This window comes from Leuciscus leuciscus, assembly GCF_965113295.1.
Source record: "Leuciscus leuciscus genome assembly, chromosome: 24".
Taxonomy (NCBI): domain Eukaryota; kingdom Metazoa; phylum Chordata; class Actinopteri; order Cypriniformes; family Leuciscidae; genus Leuciscus; species Leuciscus leuciscus.
In genome coordinates, this window is record NC_138723.1 from 7,960,370 (window position 1) to 7,974,230 (window position 13,861).

At 36.2% G+C, this 13,861-nt stretch overlaps 1 protein-coding gene and 2 long non-coding RNA genes across 3 annotated transcripts in view; all 3 read right to left on the minus strand.

The window, feature by feature from the left end:
- The window catches only part of pip5k1ba (phosphatidylinositol-4-phosphate 5-kinase, type I, beta a), a 21,816-nt gene extending 17,376 nt beyond the window's left edge, over nucleotides 1-4,440 (minus strand). Inside the window, exon 1 of the mRNA XM_082157675.1 lies at nucleotides 4,308-4,440. The gene's annotated coding sequence lies outside the window, so the exon portion shown is untranslated. The remainder of the gene's footprint in view (nucleotides 1-4,307) is intronic.
- A 1,721-nt stretch (nucleotides 4,441-6,161) lies between these two features.
- LOC309488710 lies at nucleotides 6,162-9,590 on the minus strand. Its single transcript, XR_014202243.1, has 3 exons — nucleotides 7,974-9,590; nucleotides 7,414-7,746; nucleotides 6,162-7,314 (listed from the first exon to the last, which is right to left on the minus strand). It is a non-coding gene; the product is annotated as an uncharacterized lncRNA (long non-coding RNA).
- An 89-nt stretch (nucleotides 9,591-9,679) lies between these two features.
- On the minus strand, nucleotides 9,680-10,965 carry LOC309488711. The gene is made up of 4 exons (XR_014202244.1): nucleotides 10,517-10,965; nucleotides 10,359-10,437; nucleotides 10,166-10,216; nucleotides 9,680-10,036 (listed from the first exon to the last, which is right to left on the minus strand). It is a non-coding gene; the product is annotated as an uncharacterized lncRNA (long non-coding RNA).
- Between the last annotated feature and the right edge of the window lie 2,896 nt (nucleotides 10,966-13,861).

The following is a 13,861-nucleotide window of genomic DNA, read 5'->3' on the forward strand; positions in this document are numbered from 1 at the left end:
TTTTGGTATAGGTAGCTATTAGAGTATTACATTTGCTTCTCTTTTCTCTTGAAAATATTAGGCCACATAGAGACAATATACTACAAATATAAAGATACAAATAGAATAACAACAACCGTAAAAACCTATAAGTAATATCAACAGTTATTAGTGCTGCTCGCTAAGAACATAATATGAGTGAAGGAGGGTCAGTGCTATTTTTTATGATTTTTTTGTCCAGATATATTAATTTATTCAGTTAATGTGTACAATGACTTGAATACATCTCTTCTATGATGAACATGTTTTGAATTTTTTAATTAAAATTAATTTTGACATTTTTGGGAGGTAAATAATTTTAAATTCGATGAGTGTTCCAACTGTTCTGGTATTATAATTAAGAGAAAAAAGGATTATACTTAAATTCTTGAAGAAATCAATTCTCAAAATTGTAAAAAAAAAATTTTTTTAAGCTTTTTTTACTTATTCTTAGAAAACAATTATTTTTATTTTTTATTTTTTGGGGGGGGGGGGGGGGGGGGGGTTACATAATTATTATTATTATTACTTAAATGTAACAAAATAAATAGCTTATTAATATTTTAAAAACCTCAAAACCAATCAAAGTCATGTGGTGCAACCAACATGGAACAGGAAAAAAGCAACCACCTGAAATATCATGACTTTTTTTTTTTACTCTGACCATATTATGCCCTAGCAACCATACAGAACACCTTAGCCGCCACATACCAACAGTTTTCAGAAAATATAAAACACAGCTTCCCAATAAGTATTGCGTAAATATCCTCACAGCTTGTTGTATAAAGCGTTATACACAAGTGAATGTGTCACAAGGTGTTACGGGTGCTGTAAGGTCATAAACAAGCGGTTTCATAATGAGCATGGACTTGTTAAAGATCAGAATAGCTCAAGTAATGTTGCTTTACACAACAAGAAACCAAAAAGATTTCGGTTATATAAATATGACTCTCAAATCTAAATCAGAGATTTAACAGTAGTTGATATAACTGTTCCCAAAAGGTTTATTGTAAGAAAATAATTGCAGAAACGCAGCATGGTCCGAGGCTTTCCCAGTTTAGATTTCCCGACCCTTAATTCCAACTCCCATGACCCACTGATTGCATAACTGATGACTGGTGAAGAAGCCAGTGCATTATATGTATGGGTAGACTTAAAAAAGCCAATCTATAAATCTCTCACCACACAGCTGGTTAGACTGACACATAAATGGAAACTTTCCAGGACGGCCAATTCAAAAACTGGATGTTCTCTTCAGTCTCAAGGGTCTAATCGTGTTCTTCACACACGGAACAAAGGGTTTGCCAGAAATAAGGATATTTGCAAGCCAAATCACAGGATCGCAGGATCAGCAGGGCTGAAATTTCCTCAAATCCTGCAACGTCCTCAATAACCTAATATTTTGAACCTAACTCGCACATCATCACTACAGCCTCACACCCGGCCTGGGGTGAAACAATAGGTCTTTATCAGTGGGGAGAGGCGTGGATTCGAGCAAAGAAGCGGAAAGCCTGTTTGCATTTGGCGTGGAGTGAGGGGAACGCAAATGTCACATGAGTCATGACATAAACCGGTCACATGACCCGCTCAGATCGCCACTGTAAACACAGGACATCTATAAAACAGAGCACTGGGCTTGCAATTAACTGGAGAACAGTAACTAACAAAGATGATACTGATGTAAACAATTGCGTAAACAGATGAAATGACAGCTTTTGGAGATCAACGTTTAGTCTATGTGATGTTTGTATTGTAAGTATGTCAAAGCATATTAATCAAACCTTAGTAAATTTGCTTAATGAGATGAAGCAACTAACTTTCTTTTTCCATACATTAAATACAGCGCTATCTTGCATCTATATAGATATATAATACATCTATGAATGCTTATTGAGATTATCTGCAACCGTTGATAATCATGCCTGTCCTTCTCGTTCACTGTAAAAAGTGAAAACATGCAATTTTTACATTCTTTTTTTTTTTCAACCTGAATACAACAACTGAACTGAAATGTTATGAGATCAAAACATTTTTTTACAGTAGTGCACTCAAATTTCAGTGAATATTGTGCAAAATAAATGGTATAATTTCAGGAATTTTGTATCCGTCTCATTGGCTATTATTATCATGACTAGTGAAAGACAAGCCAATTATTAAAGTCACCATGAAACCAAACATGAACATTCTTAATTTTTTTTTATGGAATATTACAGTTTATTATATACCAAGATTTATCCGTGCACATCTTTATTTTTATTTATTTTTTATTCTCATGTCCTCGTAATAATTAATCAAAAAAACTTCCACTCCCTCTTGCAGCATCTCTTCTCTTCTCTGATGACGTGTTTACTGGCACAGGGGCGGGACAATAACCTGTCACTCACATGAGATCCACCAATAGCAAACTACAACCATCCAACTATCCAATCAATTCCTGATGGACAAAATCAAGTCCCGCCCGACATTTGTTCTTGTTCAACAAGCCGTTTCACTTGAATATGCGTCAGAATAGAGTGGTGCAGGTATGACATCACTTTGTAGGCCAAAGAACAGAAGCGAGTTAGCATTTTAGCATTTCCATCGTCTCGACGTCAATGGGGTTTTGTTTAATTGGTTGAAATAAGGTCTGTGGTTAACAAGCTCAAGACACTTTCACGTTTTATTCTACGACTAATATTACCACACTCATGATTTTTTGAAGCTGTTACGCATCTTGAAAAAGGCGGTTGCTAACAAGTGGCTAAATGGGACTACAGAGGCTGTGTTGGGGAGATTAAACGTCATCACGCCGAACAGGTAAACTTAGTCCGCTTTTACTCACTATGCGTATAATTGTGCTCTTAAACTATTCTAACTCAAACGTTCTGGGAAAATGTTTTTAGATAAAAACTAAAGCGAGTTGTCAGAAGCTTAGTGATGATGACATTGAATTCGTAGGGCCGTGGTGTAGTCCGTTTATAGCCTACCTTTAGCTTTTTACTTCGGTATATAAGTTAAATACAACATAAAAGTTGTATTCATCAATGAAAATGATCTTGATGGATAAAACGTGCAAGTAGCCGATCATACATTTTCTTTGATCGCAGAGCTTGTTTTTTGTGATTATCCAAAAGCCTACGGGAAAATCCAATTGGGTATTTGTCGAGGGAACCAGTGTGATGTGAACCGAGTTGGCCTGCAAAGTGACGCCATACCTGCACCACTTCATAGGAAGAAAAGATTGCAACTTCCGTTTCATGCCAGCTTTAAGCTGCCATTACAGGGTTCTCTGGAACCGCTGATTCTGATTGGTCAACAGCCTTCTGCGATAAGAAATGTTTGTATAATGGTGCAAAAATGTATAAATGACCATTGTTCCTCAAATGCAGATGCATGTCACTCTTACTTTTTACATAATAAAATAATTTGACTGCAAATCAATATTTCTATAGGGTTCAGAATAATTTGATAAGCAGCTGTATCAAGTCATAAGACATAAAGCCAATAAAAAATAAACCCCTCCAGGATGATTCAGGGTTTATTTTGAGATAACTGTCTGACTGAACATGATCCTTTACATATTGGGCTATTTTAGTGCTCATTCTGCATAATGTCATTTCAAAAACCGCTGTCAATGGTTAATATAATACAATTTGTGTGTGTGTGTGAGTTGGCGAAATATTGTGTGAAAAACATGTTTAAACTTAGATATTTTATCTGATTCTTGATTGAGTATTTAATTTGACCAAACTGGCATTATATTAACCATCAGTTCCCCTGGATTAGCATCGACCATTAAAAAACAGGTAGTGGTCGAGCACTAGTTTGAGGCCACAACCTTGTAATGTCCAGTCTACCACACAATAACTAACGTCAGCCCTTAATGCAGCATTCATTTCTTTAAAATTGTAGATGCTTGCATAACATGCAAAGCATCCGAGGCTTCGTGCGCAAATGTTGAAGAGCGTTTGAGGAAGTAGCGCTCCCTCCCTTTACTGTTAAACCAAACCACTTTCCCACAGAACAAAGTGCAGCCCAGTTTACTCATTACATTTTTAACGAATGGTGTTAATAAATGTAGAATACGAAAAGACACTTACGCAGCATAGAAATCCCGTTTAACCTTTTAATAAACAATATGGCCCTAAATGTGCTAAGTTATTGTTAAACGTTATGAAGTGTTTCTCTTTACAATGATCATCAAACTGCTGTGTGTGAGAGCTCACGCATGAAATGTGAATGTCAGATCGTTACTACATTAAAGAAAGCAAGTAATATTGGAATAGGCTAGAAGAAGAAGAAAAACTTACCGTCAGTGTTTTTCTGAGAAAATAAGCGAAGCCTACAAGTAATAAATGGATATCATTAAGCCATGGCTTGTTTCTCAGTGACATTTGAGAGCATGTCGAGCTTCAGGTTTTGACTGTCAAACTCTCTCCGCCCACGCGCACGCGCTCAGGTTCGTGATACGCGCTCACAATGTAGGCTCATACATATTAAAAATTTTTTTTTTCATTTTAACGGGAGAAACACTTTCAACGTGTTATTGTATATATTGTAAATAATGTAAACATAAGCTACTACAATAAAACCTCTTAATTAGGCAAGTTAAAGTTTTTTTTATCCTATTATCCATCTAAAATACGTTTTTCCCCTAATAATCAAATCAATAATAATATAATAATAATAACAATAATAATAATAATAACAACAATAATTTTATATTAATCCTATACATTTATAAGTTTATTAAGAGATTAAGTCTTGTTTTATAGAATGCTTTAAGGAGAATTTCTTAATGCTGGCAAGTTTAAACAGTATAATTTCTTTAGAAGAGGTTAGTAACAGTGGCTGTCACACCCAGAATGTCATATTCTCACATTTGGCCTGTCACTGGCAACTTTTAAATGCAACCTAATAATCTGTTTTTGACAGTTCAGTCTGACTTGAAATCATGTAAACACTTCAAGCAATCCCACTGAACACATTCGGCTGAAAGGTGTGGTGTAGATCTTAAATAATGTGTTAAATCCAATGTTGATCCAACTACTTTGACAATCTGATTTAAAGGCCCACACTGAAGTGCCTTGAAACACGCAGCATTATTCAATGTGTTGATGTAATTTCCACTGAAACAGGAAGACAGGGCGGGACATACCGAACAGCGTTTAGTTTATCACAGCTCGGCCAGAGCCATTGAGCTCGGTAAAGCCGCAGTTTCCTCCTAATCTCTGACCATTTCATCTCCTAATCTCCTCCATATCGCTTTAAAATATAGCATTCTGTGCAGAATTCAAATGGATCCGATGCGTTTTGTAGTCTGCACCGACTCGTGCATATGATCCGCTCTGTGTATCGTGTCTCTGGACCGGTGTTCTGCTGAATAATGCTCAGATTGTGCTATAGCAACACTATTGCATTGTTTTAAAGGTAGGTTTAGGGTAGGGTAGGTATGGACATTAATAAAGCTTCAAACCTCATGATTATGATGCAGATGGCACAATCTGATAAGTAGCATTTTTCTTGAATTGTGCTACTTACTGTTTTAATGGGAGATAGCAAAGACATTCACCCCAATGGAAAGCAAATTTGCACTGTCTGAATTGTTCCCTACCCCCTATATAGTACTCTGTGCCATTCACCATGTAAAAAAATAGTAACGTTTGTGTGATGTAATGTGTGAACAAGTGACCGATTTCAGCAGCAGCCTGTATTTATAGTGTAGGGGGCGGAGCTTCAGATTCTAGATGGCATTTGATTGGACAGAAAATCTGATGAGAACATGAAGTGCAGAGATGTCATCAAAATCATGAACCCATATTGGCAGGCTGTGATTGAAAACTTCTGAATAACTTCTAAATGTGAATTTTGTCATTGTTTTGGAGCAGACTAGTTTATAGATAACAGTAAGGCTAACATTTTCATACTAAAAGCCAAAAAACTAATTTTGATTTCATGGGGACTTGAAAAATATGGTGCAGTGGTGCATTCTCCATTTCTGAATGCAGTGAATGAACTGCATGCATTTAAGATTTGTTAGAATAGTATAATAATGTAATATAACCACATAAAACATAACCACATCAGTCCTAACCAGCCGCCCATATCTGTTACGTACTGCTCCGAGGCTTGGGTTGGAGATCCAAAAGCAGCTTTTATTGGGACAATCCAGAGTTGTAATCCAAAAAAAACAGGCAAGAGGTCACACCACAGTCAGTCAATAAAAAGTGCAACCGGGCAGAAAACACAGGCAAAAGGGTAATCCAGAAGACAAGAAGAGACTCAAAAGACCACATACATGACACCAGGATAACACTCAAAATTGCAGCGCAACAACATACAAAACCTTGCAGTGAATGACAGAGTGAACCAGGTTTTTATAGACAGAGCTAATGAGTAACAGCTGTAGACAATCAGTGATGAAGAAACAGGGCAGAGGATTATGGGGGATGTAGTCTTTGATGGAATAGCAATGAACATTAGTCTGTGATAGAGCTGAAAAAAAGTTTTTGTATCTTTATTTTTTCATACTTCTCAGCAGCAAACCATACCAGAGTTCATATGAACCGTACCCCAGACCAGGATTCGAGTGTGTTTGCGTGTGTGTACCTGACATCAGAAAACCGCGTTCACATCATCCAAATTAACCACATTCTGATGTGAGGTTTTCCTTTGGTTGGCAGAATGCAACCTGTTCGCCTGTCTTCTCACAGACCTGACAGTGGAGCAGAACAGCAAGAAAGGCTCTGCATCCTGCATGACCTCGACTTCTCCCAGTTGTTCCTATAACAGACGATCCTTCAGGAGACAAGAATCAGGGCTGTTCTTTTTGAATTTCAAAGAGGATGTCCCAGATGAACCATGTCAATACCACTTTGTTTATAAAGCACAATTAAAACAACAGCTGTCCAATGTGCCTTACATACTACTTGTAGTATAGGTTAAAACCCAATAGAGAAACACATCCAATAAACAACTAAATAGACATTGCATCGATTAAAATCTATGAAAAACATAAGATTTGAGTTTTGATTTAAAATGATCCACAGTTGTGGCAGTTCTAACACTTACTCAGTTTCGGTGCTTCTACTACAAATTTTCAGTGGTCTCAGTTTTAATCTGGTCCTTGGATCCTCTAATAGTCCTCAGTTTGAGGATCTCAGAGACCTGCCCAAGCATTGTCCTGACAGGAGATCAGCGAGGTAGGATGCTGCTAAGCCATTGAGAGATTTATAAACCATTAAAAGAATTTTTAAATCCATTCTGTAGCGGACCAGCAACCAGTGTCATGAAATTAGGGTGATATGTTCATGCTTCCTGACACAAGTCCGGAGCCTAGCACCTGCTTTTGTATCATTTGAATCTGAAGTGATGATCTTTGGTCCCTCGAAGTTAGCCAAAAAGCTTGCACTTCACCTTGGCCCTTTAGCCACCAATGTTTAACACTCAAGCGAGGAAGCTTGGTGCTTGTTGGTGCGGTGGCCAGACTGCTGACTGGCACGAGGAAACGCTCCAGAAGTATCTCTCCGGTGCTGCATGGCTTCCTGCTGATGTTAGAGTGCAATACAAGGTCTTGTTAATGGTTTTTAAAGGTTTGCATGGTCTTGCTCCAGAGTATATTTCAAGCCTGTTGCAACATCACTGTGCTGCTAGACCCTTAAGACAGTCGGAGAGTTTCCTTCTAAATGTTCCTAAATCCCGGTTGGAAACTAAAGGAGACCGTGCCTTCTCTGTGGCAGTGCCACGACTCTGGAATATCCTCCTCCCACTACATATTAGATCCTGTGACTCGTATGAATGTTTTAAATCTATGTTGAAAACACATTTCCTTCAAAGATTTAATTATTTAAAACAATAAATATTAATTATAATACACTTCAACCATCTTCTTTTGTAGATTAAAGTTATTTCACCTTCGGAAAAAATATTAAATAAATTATTCAGATTAATACTTGGCACAGACAGCTTAATGTTACCCAATGGAAAATTGGAATCTGATGTATCTTTACGTCCTGACCCAACTAGTAGGCACAAATTTGTAAAAAAAACATGTTTTCTTTGGTTAATAATCCTAATGTATTATTCAATACAAGATTGACAGAATACATATTACACAATATAAAAAATACAAAATTGGTTTCTCTAATTCACCCATTTCTGTTCAATGTAATATTAATAGTCAAGATACATACCTCCATTCTTTATGGCATTGTAACCCCATTAAAAAAAATTAGTCAGAGGTTTTGGAGAAATTGTACATTATTCTTAAGATTAAAGTATCATTATCTTCTGTGTTTAGGAGATCTTTCAGAGATTGACACCACACCTCACTATTTAAAATTAGTTTCTATTGCTCTACTATTTGCTAAGAAAACTATTCTTCAACATTGGAAAATAAAACAAGTATTAAATATAAATTATTGGTTAAATTAACTATAGAACACATGGCAATGAAAAAAATGGCCGCCACAGCAAAAAAAAGTCCATTTGGAAGCTTTTTTGGAGTAGAGGAGTGAGTATTTAATATATAACCCAATAGACATATAATAATTCATGTAACTATAATTCATTTAAGGCATGACTTTATATTTTAGGAATGAATTTCTGTATTTTTGAATGTGTAAAGTGTAGATTGCATTGACTGATTGGCAGCATTTTTTTTCTCCTCACTTTTTTCTCTCTCTTGTTTTTTTTTTTTGTAGTCTTTTTTTTTTCTTTTGTTTTCTATTGTATTGTTGTAAAAAAAAAGAAAAGAAAAAAAGAAAAATAATGCATCAGTTCTTTGTTGCTTACAATTGCCCGTAGGTGTTTGGAGACTGAATAGTGATGTGTAATGGGTGTATTTTGGACAACTTGTGTTGTTTTTAAATGTGCTTAGAAATAAATGTTAAGTGATTGATTGAAGATTGTAGTATTTGCAATACTAAAGCTTTGAAGTAATCAGGGCATGAATGGATATATGAATATTCAAAAAGGACAAAAAAAGTCCTCACCTTTGCGAGTGCTCTTCGATGAAGGAAACTAGATTAGACCACCGAACTGACCTGCATGTCAAATTTAAGAGCACTATCCAAATATACTCCCAAGTATTTTGAGTATAAGTTTTCCACAAGGTTTTATATATTAGGAAAGAGAAGGCAAAGGAGATGCGCAACAGGTTCAATGCGGTCGTTCCTTGTACTTTAAGACTTTAAGACCCTCAGATTTCAGATTCTCCTCTTGCAACATCCAGGCATTTGCCCTCCCTAATGAATGAAAAAAGATATACATTCAATTTAAACTACAGGTTGTACAATAGAAACAGGATCAACTATAACGATGACAGCACAGAGAAACATTTTCGCTGGAATCCAGCTGTTGAACGATAAAAACATTGACAGCCAATCAGAATCCTTCCAACTTTAAAGAGCTCGAGAAATTAAAGTGGGAGACGATAAAACTGCAGCACGTGCTTAGAATAAACATAACGATATCGTTCACTGGTTGGGATGCTAATATAGTTATCTTTTACCGTTCTTGGTGTGAACAGGCCTTTAATATGGCATTTACCGGACTTTGTTTTTTACCGTAACGTCTTCTCTTGCAACATCCAGGCAGTGAACTTCCCTATTCTACTGAATAAATACACACACACACACACACACACACACACACACACACACACACACACACACACACACACACACACACAAATAAAACTCAGGCTGGACCACACAGAGCAAATATGCTTGAGAAATATTACTCACCTGTGATTGTTTTCCCTTTTTCTGTTTTTAATCTGGGATTTAGCGCAATTGTATTTTACCTCAGCGGACAAGATGCAGTGTTTCTATTTGCAACATTCAGGCAGTGAACATCACTATTGTAATGAATGACACAATACAGCACATATTAAACTTTAAGTTGTGCAAAGAAATGCCTGAAAAATATTACTCACCTGCAGTTATCATTTTTATTTTTGGGGTCTCAGTCTGGCACATACCAGTTTTTCCCAAAAAATGTTTCCTCATGCAGCATTCGTGTAGTGAACATTACTATTCTACAGAATGAAAAAAAGATACACAGTATCAATTCAAACTACGGGCTTTACAATTAGAGAGCATGGATGCTTTAAAATATTACTCTTCTGTTCTTTTTATTTTTAATCTGGCATTCACCGGAGTTTTACCTCAGTTGACAGGCAGTGTTTCCTATTGTAACATCCATACAGTTGCCACCCCTATTGTAAGGAATGACAAAAAAAATGATCGATTTAAACTACAGGTTGATAAAGAGCAGAAATGTTTGAAAGATGTTACTTTGTGTTTTTCCTGTTTATTTTTTAGGTATTAATGTGAAATTTACCACACTTTATTAATTACCTCAATGGACAGGCTACGTAGTACTGTAGGCCTACGTCTCACTCTTGCAACATTCAGGCAGTGAACCTCCCTTTTATTTCTACGGAATTAACAAATATACACACAAATCAAACTACAAGATGTACAAAAGTGAATAGAGATGCTTTAAAATACTACACCTTTTTATTTTTAATCTGGAATTCACCAGTTTTATTTTACCTCAGTTGACTGGCTGTGTTTATTGTTGTTACCGTTGTTAAGTGGCGGTTTAGCGAGGCTATAAATAAATGGGCTGACAAGTGACGACTCTCACATGTGGCGTGAGACACAAGCTTTCACTCTGTCTCACGGTCTCACTGTGCTCAAATCTCTCGCCAAATTGGCATCTCTGCTTTCACATTTTGTACGTTTTAATACGAATATAACACCGTTTTGGCGCACTTAATGCGGCATAACAGATCGCTGTAGCCAGAGCGGTTGAACGGAGTTGCGACGTGCTTTGATCTCGCGGGCGTCGTCGCCACGCGGTCATGTGGTTGATAGACAAACGGAGAGTTATGGAGAGGCCACATTAATGTTAATGTTTTTCTTGTATTTAATTTAACCCTCAGGCTCAGGTATTCCTTACGTATTGGTCACTCATACTCCTTGGTGGTCAAATGTGACCATACACCTTAACTATTTTTCAATGTTCTATATTTTAGTTCAATAATATTTATTTAATATTTTGAAGAGATCTTTTGGTAGCCTACTAAATACTATTGTGCAATAATAATAGTCCATTCCTGACCACTTAAACAATATTTATATTACAAATAGTGTAGTATTTAAGGTTAAAATGGAGAAATTTAAAGTACTTTAAATTCCAATGCAAAGAGGCAAATTAGAGACATTTGAAAATAATAATTTTCATTTGTAATGCCATCGTTTACCCACTAGGTGCCTCTGCCTCTTTAATAAATATACATGCATCTACTGGTCTAGTTGCTCAAAAGAGAATCAGGTCATAACTGATTAGGCCCTAGGCCTACTTATTTTTAGGTTTTACATTTAAATAAATATTAAGACATGGTCAAACACTAGATCTACTTGCATCCTAATATTTTAATGATACTCATATAAGCACACACAAGTGAATATTAATGAATGCAAGCAAATACTGAATTTAGCCCATGAACATTTTAAAATAGTGCAAAAAAAAAAAAAAAAAAGAAGCAAACTGCATTCAACAAAATATTTTTTTTTCCTTATATGTACAGTAGGCTATATACATATGAAATGATACTGAATCAGGATCGACATTTTTATTAACAACGCGGGAACAGATGCTTACGACAAAATAAACCATAGCCTATATAGAATATACATTCACAGACTGTATCATTAATATAAAATGACAAAACTTTTGTGTCAATTAATTAACCAACATCTCGAAGTAAGTAGCCTATCGTTAAATACAGCTTTTTTTGCGCATAAAGGAATTGTCCTACCAACTACAAGAAAAGGAATAGTTCCCATATTCAACACTAGATGGCCGAATGAGTCATCGTTTATTTCAGGCAATAACTTTCCCACGTGAAAGGACGGAATGGCATCCATTCACATACAGTGATTGAGAACTCAACACAATTCAGTGAATTCACCAACACATTTTCCTCAGCCTGGCTGTGGTGGCATTTAGAATAAATAGTGTAATAATAAGCATTGCCTCACCCCCTTATTATAGCCTAACTAAACCAGCAGAAATTAAGCATTTCTTCCTCACACAAAAGACACACAATCCCTCCACATGTGAAGAATACAGCATCATTTCCATCTGAAATAGAAATATGAATCATATATATGTAGCATAATAGTGTACATCATGGCTACTATTTAATGACAGTTAAAGGAGAAATGTGCTCTTTGCTGATGGTGTAGTTACAGTAGATCTACCAGCAGGCTATGCTAACAGGTCATGCTAACCAGCTGCTAAACCAAATGATCAAAGCAATAAGCTAAAATGTTACACTGATTTATCACAGTTTTAGGTTCTGCACTTCCTATCAGGCCTAAAAACACCCTTTCCCATGATAAAAGTCTTTACAATTTTTAAATTAACCTACTTTTTTAAAATACCAGACATTAATTGAATGTAAGGAGTAACTTACATATACAACGATAACTAGCTAAATGACGAACAGGTGTATTGATTGCATGAGTGTCCAAGACTGGCGGGGAAACTAGAACAAAGGAAACATGTGACTGAAGAGAAACAATCTAAAAGTCCATGAAAAATGAAAAATGAAACTAAACACCAACAGAACGTGACACCTACTTCCATATTCTGTGTATATCAAACAAGTGATAGCTTCATTTGAACATGTGCTAACATTCAAAGATGACCAAAGCTATTAAAATGGAAATAATAGGCTATACTTTAAAAGAATATACTTAAGCCTAGTCCCAAAATGCTTGTTTGAGCTGTTTTAACTGAAAGACACTTGGACTGGCATATCTTCAAATATGTCAGTGCCATTGTTTAGATGCAACACTAATGTTTTTTCTAAGGCACATTTATAAAAGATTTAAAATGTACTTAAAAGTAAAACTTTTCATTGACATTATTACAAAGTGCACTTTTTAAAAGTTTACTGAATTGTGTTAAGAAACAGTCATGAAAATGTATTCTGCTTAAGTACTCATAAGGGCCCTTTTAATAAATTAATATTACATTATCTGCAAGTACAGTTTAAAAAATACACTATTATATATATATATATATATATATATATATATATATATATATATATATATATATATATATATATACAGTTGCAATCGAAATTATTCAACCCCCATTGCAAATCAGGTTTATTGGCAAAATGTACAGACTTTCAGCTGTTTGCAATGAACACTAGACACCAGCTTCTGTCAGAAGAATCTTAGCCCATTCCTCATTAGTAATGGCCTCCAGTTCAGTAATATTCTTGGGTTTGCGTGCTGCAACCGCCTTCTTCAAATCTCTCCAGAGATTTTCTATGGGGTTCAAGTCAGGTGACTGTGAGGCCACTGTAGACTCTTCCAGGACTTCTTCTGCAACCAAGCCTTGGTGGAATTTGAGGTATGCTTGGGATCATTGTCCTAAGGTCCAATGACGCCCAAGCTTCAGCTTCCTCACTGACGGCATGACGTTTTCTCCTTGGATTTCCTGATACTTCAATAAATACATCTTGCCTTCCACACACTGCAAGTTTCCAGTGCCAGAGGATATAAAGCAGCCGCAGAGCATCACGAGCCCCAACATACTGAACTGCAGACAGAGTGTTCTTTACAGCACATGCTTCATTCTTCTTCCTCCAGACACACCGCTGATCCAGAGGGCCGAAAAAGTTCCAGTTTTGTTTCATCGCTCCACAGAACAGAATCCCAAAACTTCTTTGGCTTATTTATATGATTTTGAGCAAATTTGAGCCGACTTTTCCTGTGGTTTTGAGTCAGTGGTGGTGTACGTCTTGGAGTTCTGGCATGTGTTTAGTACGAGC